The sequence below is a fragment of the Etheostoma cragini genome, chromosome 16, assembly GCF_013103735.1.
Source record: "Etheostoma cragini isolate CJK2018 chromosome 16, CSU_Ecrag_1.0, whole genome shotgun sequence".
Taxonomy (NCBI): Eukaryota; Metazoa; Chordata; class Actinopteri; order Perciformes; family Percidae; genus Etheostoma; species Etheostoma cragini.
The window spans coordinates 10,298,962-10,305,093 of record NC_048422.1 but is presented as its reverse complement, the minus strand read 5'-3'; positions in this window follow the sequence as shown (position 1 = coordinate 10,305,093).

Below are 6,132 nucleotides of genomic sequence, written 5' to 3'. Positions count from 1 at the left end.
GCTCGAGTTGTTTTGTAAGGAGGAATGGACAGAAATGTCAGTCTCCCGATGTGCAAAACTGATAGAGACACCCCGAACGACTTACAGCTGTACTCACAGCAAAAGGTGGCGCTACAACGTATTAACTTAAGGGGGCTGAATCATTTTACACACCCAATTTTTCAGTTTATTTGTTAATATTGAAATGTCCAATACATTTAGTTCCACTTCATGATTGTGTCCCACTTGTTATTCACAAAAAATACAGTTTTACCTCTTTACGTTTGACCTTTTGCCAAATTTCAGGCTTCAAAGTTCAAGGGGGCCGTATACTTTCGCAAGGCACTGTATATTAAAGTGTTTACTGGTGTTGGGGAGTAGACTATCTGCATGTGGAAAAAAAATAGTTTGTGGTAGAAAGTAGTGAGATTACCAGACTTCTGTAATGTGTACCTCATCACTAGTGGCTCATGACAATGTTAGCCGCAATGTTCATGTTCAAGTCACATGTCAAAACTACCTTTTTAGCGCTGCTTTTAATGTTTGTGTTTTTAGTGTGAATTTTTGAGTATGTGGTTTCACATGATTTTTCTGGCATTTCTAGGCCTTTTATAAGACAGGAAAGCCACAGACCGGTAAGGGGGACACGGAGAAGGAGAGGGCCGCAGGTCAGAATCCAACCCGCTGCAGCAAGGACTCAGTATGTAGGGCGCACGCTGAAGTCTATTTATTAGTTGGTATGACATTTGACACAAGAGAAAAAGTCAGAGGCCGATGAAATCATACCTTGCATGGCAGCTGGATTCTCACGACATCAGGCCAGAATGGCAGGATCACATATCACAAAATATCCATCTTGCCAGACGTATGTTCTGCGTTTGTGTCTGGTCTACCAGCTTACCAAATCAATCAGCATCCTGTGAAGAGCTAGGGGCATGGTTTTGGTGTGTGTGTGTGTGTGTGTGTGTGTGTGTGTGTGTGACGTGGAACCACAGATGGTTCATCCAGTCACCTGGCAGGTATTTTTTTGAAAGTGCCTGCCTTTTTGCAAACACCTTCCAGTGACTGCTTTTCAGATCGTTCTGTCTAAACAAACCATCTTGTTTAAGTATTATGAAACAAATCACTTTTTCTTGGATTTGGGGTGTTATTTTGTGTCTCTGGTGCTTCTACACGCACACAAACTGTCTCTGGGGAGCTGTTCATAATCTTCATGTCTTTGCACTAGCTAAGATGCGTTGGCTAACTGTAGCACATGCTACATTAGCATGCTAGCTCGTTCTCAATGGCAAGCAACACATACTAGTTCACCATAATCTCCATTTAAAAACTACTTGCATGTCCTTGTTCTGCAGGTATTCCACAAGTGTGCCCTCGTTTAGAAGTCTCCCAGCTAATCCTAATACTTTAAATTTGAGTAATCCACCATAAAGCAGTTTCTGACCCTAGTGCAACAGATTAATAGTATGAAATGCTGCATTTTACAGACATGTCGGGGCTTGCTCTTGTTCTTACTTTCCACCCCCTCCCTTCCCCCGCTTGTCTGGCAAACACACCTACTAATTTAGAATTTAAAATAGTCCTCAGTAATGGTAAGGGTGTGTGTGTGTGTGTGTGCGCAGGGTGTGTTTGTTATTCACCATACAGTTTTCAGAAAAAGTTATGCAAGTCTATGCAATTAAATGAAATATTTTTCTTTACAAATAAGGTTTATTTTTCCTGGGGATGCCAGAGCGTTGAGTGTTACAAGTCAGCAATTAACTGAAGGATACCATTTGTCATCCCACTCCTTATGAAATGTAAAGTTGCTACACAAATGTCAGAGGTATGTGTTGTGAGCCAGAGTGTATATGACTCAACCCACTGAAAGATAGGGGAGGAGGAGGTGATTGTTTGTGGGCCTGCGTGTTTATGCAAGAATAAAAAGAGGCAGGTATTCACAGGTCTCAACTTTCTTCCTCTTCCCTCCTTCCTTCCTTTGTTACAGATTCCCTCACTGAAAGAGGAACTTCACTTTTTTTTTTTTTTTTTTGAGGACCCAGGACCTTTAGCACGCACAGATTCCAAACTCCACCGCTTGCATTTAAAGACACCACGTCTGGATGTGTTGCTTCTGTGAGTAGATATTTTTCATTTTGTCATATTTTAATATGTAGCTGTGCTATTTCATTGTACTTTCTGCTGGTGGGAAACCTAACAGACAAGATGCTTGAGAAGTGCAACATCTTCACCACCTCCACTTAGTTATCCGTTGACCTGACGCGCCGTTAACCTCTTGGACAATAGTCAGTCATGTCGCTTAAATTTTGGAAATAACTTTTCCGACATGTAATTTATATTACAGGAAAATGTAATGCAACACAGTCCAATCAATTCAACTTTATTTCAGACACACAGGTAGATATCAATATAGAAATATGTAAATCACATCACTGACAAGACAAGACTTATATAATGTGAAAATAATGTCTTAAGTCTATCTAGTGAGGCGTTATGTCCTGTATACACACGCTATGTGCACCAGGTATGCTGGAGAACGTATACTGCTGTTTGATCTAATGAATGTGTTTAAGGTTTGGTTAAATCACATTGTATCTTTTAACGTCCCTTTATTTTGTCATTAGGACAAGGTTGATGTTTCTGTAGTAGGAGTTATGAGGCTCAGCCTGAGTCATCCTTTGGGTTACATATCCTGAGTCAGGCTCTGTATACCTAATGTTGATGAAACAGCTGGAGACTGGAGGGCGAAAATTCCACACAACAAGCAGATCAGTTTGTGAGCAGTGAAAATTGTTGGGAAGATCTCCTATTTTAAATACAATGTGTATTCAAATGTATACAAATATGAATGTTATAAAATACAGTATATAGGATAAAATAAGTTTTTGGGGAGGATTAGGATAAAGTCTGGCTTTTTACAAATAATGTGAATCCATTTTAATTTAAGACACGTATGGTCATTTTCAGGTTCATACTTGTATTTTGTGTTTCTACTAGAACATTTTTGCATGGTTAAATATTCAAAAAACACAACTTTTCTCCTGTCTACGTGCTATTCTGCCACTGTCTGAAACGCTCTGTTTTAGCGCCTGTCTCTTTAACCCCCCCCCCCCCCCCCCCCCCCCCCCCCCAAAGCAAAACTAAAGTTTGGCAAGGCACAGAAAGATGGTCATGAAATATGAATTCAATATATGACAAATCACTGGCCAATGGTAAAAGATCTGAAAACCTTGTTCTTTTTCCAGAAGCTCAGTCCAACCAAGCTAGGACCATACAACCAAACTACTATGCATACTGTATGTCTCCTCACAGCATGTTTGCAATTGCGATTAATATTTGTCTTTTGATGTCTGTTTGGCGTGCTTTAGGGTGTGGCCTCCTTCCATTCAGCTCTCCTCTCCCATTGTCCTTCCTCGTATTGCTCCCTCCTTAACAGCCCAGTTCCCAGGTGCTCATCCCTCCACAATGAGCACCTCTCTACCTCCTCCCGAACCTCGAGGCATTAACCACAGCCTGCTGACCTGTGGAGAGACTAATTGCAGCGGCCATGGTGCCTGTAAGGTTCCTCCTGGTGGCGGCATCGGTTTTGTGTGCGACTGTGAGCTTGGCTACCGGGGCCACTTCTGCGAGAAAACGGTCAACGGGGCCTTAAGTGTAACGCTGACCCTGAGTGTGCTGGCCGTCATCATCGGGGGGCTGATGATGGTTTTCATCCTCGCCAAGATGTGGCAGAAGCATAAGAAGAGGAAGAGGTACTGAAATATGTCAGTGGAGTCCTTCTGTTTAAAGTTTTTCCATTAGTGCTTAAGGGAATAACTTGATGTACGCTGTAGTTACACACAGCTACACACAGCACACCTAGCTTAGCATAAGCCAGCTAGCCTGGCTGTAAAGTGAAAAGATATGCACAGCAACCTCTAAAGCTCTATAACGTGTTGTGTCCCGTTTGTTTAAAGTTGAACAGAATAAAATACCTTTTTTTTTTTTTTTTTACAGTAAATCAGTGTGTTTGTTAACATTCGAAAGAGTCGGTGTTTATTTTATTTTTTTGTTTAACAGAAAATGTTCACAAATTAATTGTGGTTGTGTATGTTGTCAAAAGGAACCAACTGGCAGAAGAAGAGGGCTGTAATTCCAGCACAGCAATGATCGGGCAGTGATTCTGAGTCCCTGGCCCAAAATGGTCCCAGTTGGATGTTAAAACTTGCAACGAGCTTATGAGGTGGACAGTCATATGGTGACTTTTTTTTCCACATCCAATGATGGTCCAGAGATTGAGTGATGACTCGGCGAGTATTGGAGTCCTGGACCTGGACTTGACTTGGACACACGCACTTATGACTTGGACACGAGGAGCTATGAAATTGGACTCGGAAGTTAAAGATATTTACTACTGTCTTGTGTAATAGGGAGTACTGGAGTCTGACTCAAGTTGCACCTCTCTGTGTTGTAAAATTGACTCAAACTCAGGTAATGGTGAAATGACTCAGACTCGACAATTGGTGACTCGACTACAACACTGGGTTCAGTCAGACCCTCTCTTGCAAACCAGGAACTACATTTATACTGTATGTGTTTATACAGTATTTGTTTACAGGCACATGTATAACACTGGGTATTTAATCTGGCTTTGAGGCATTGAGTTTAGTATTTACCTTATGAACACAGCAGAGACTTTAAACTGTTGGGGACTTAAGACATCTGTGCTGGGGGAAGTGCATGCTGACTAAGTGGTTAAAAAAAGGAAAGACACTGACTGTTAAACCTTGGACGCCTGAGGAAATTCCAGGTATCCCCTCAAGTTCTGAGGGATCCTGAGCGTCCTGATGGGGATCACAACTGCCTGGTATGGAAACGGCACCAAACATGGCTGCAAGGCCCTGCGGAGAAAGGTTAGATCAACTGAACACACAATAAGCAGTGCCCTACCCTGCTTAAAGGATATTTACACCAGGTGCTGCAAGGAAAAGGCTAGGAGAATCATTGAAGCTCCAAACCATCGGGTAAACAGCCTTTTCTCACTGCTGAGGTTAGGAAGGTTCCGATACACCAGCCCAACACTGGCTCAGGAGCAGCTACTACCCCCACCATGGGATTATGTCACTGAAATTGTACCTCTAAGGATTTAATTTGCCAAATAAAAATGAATTATGTATTTTTCCATCACTAGTGTTTTACATTTGTTTGCTTTAATAATCACAGTGTTCTTTATAAAACTTAAATAAGAATTGTGGCTAAATGGTGCTGATGAATAAAGGCGAAAAAGAAATCATTAGCATCAATAGATGCAACAGTTTTAGTGTGTGGGGAATAATTTGGCTTTCCTCATAGTGACTGAATTTGTCACTCTGCAAACTGAACGTTGTTTGCAGTTTGCAAAATTTCACGATCTGTCTAATGGTCCTTAATCAAAATCTATTTCCTTGATACGTGTAAAAGATTGTCTTCTATGGTAAAATTGTGCAAATGTTCACCTATCAGTTGCTCTCTGACGGAGCAGACTCTTCCTGCAAATACAGAGGCGTTGAAATCAAAAATGGTTTTAACTGCCATCCAATTCAAACAGGGTTAAGCCAGGGATTTTAGTATTTAACTAGTCCTTAACTTTGCAGTGAAGACAAAAGACTGTTCATTAATGAGTAACACAGCTGTTCTCAAGAGTGTAGCCAGTATTGTGTTTAGTTGTTGCTGTAATGTCGGTTTCTTTTGTACACTGGCTAAATTCGTGACATGTATAGGACATAACTCTTTTAAATGATCTTTCTGGTTGTTGTTTTTTGTGTTGCTGGGTTACACAATAAATTCAGTCTGAAATGTTTCGGCACGCTGCATGGACACTGAGCATTGATCTGCACATTGATATGTTTACAAAGATCTAATCATGTGGAAACACATTTTTGAGCCTGTGGAAAAAAATGTGTGTACGAACAGGTGTGGTTGGCGCACTGAGCATACATACACTGATTGTTAGTGGCTGCACAGTTAGTCATTCTCTGTAGGAGGTGATCGGTCAGACAGTATTAAAAGATAATATGCACCTTGACGAGTTTTTGGAAATATACGCCTCGTTTTATTCAAGAGACAAAACCTTGACTTTGTTTGATTTTCAACTCTACTTAACACAAACATCCATCTTGAGTCACCTAAAGGTTA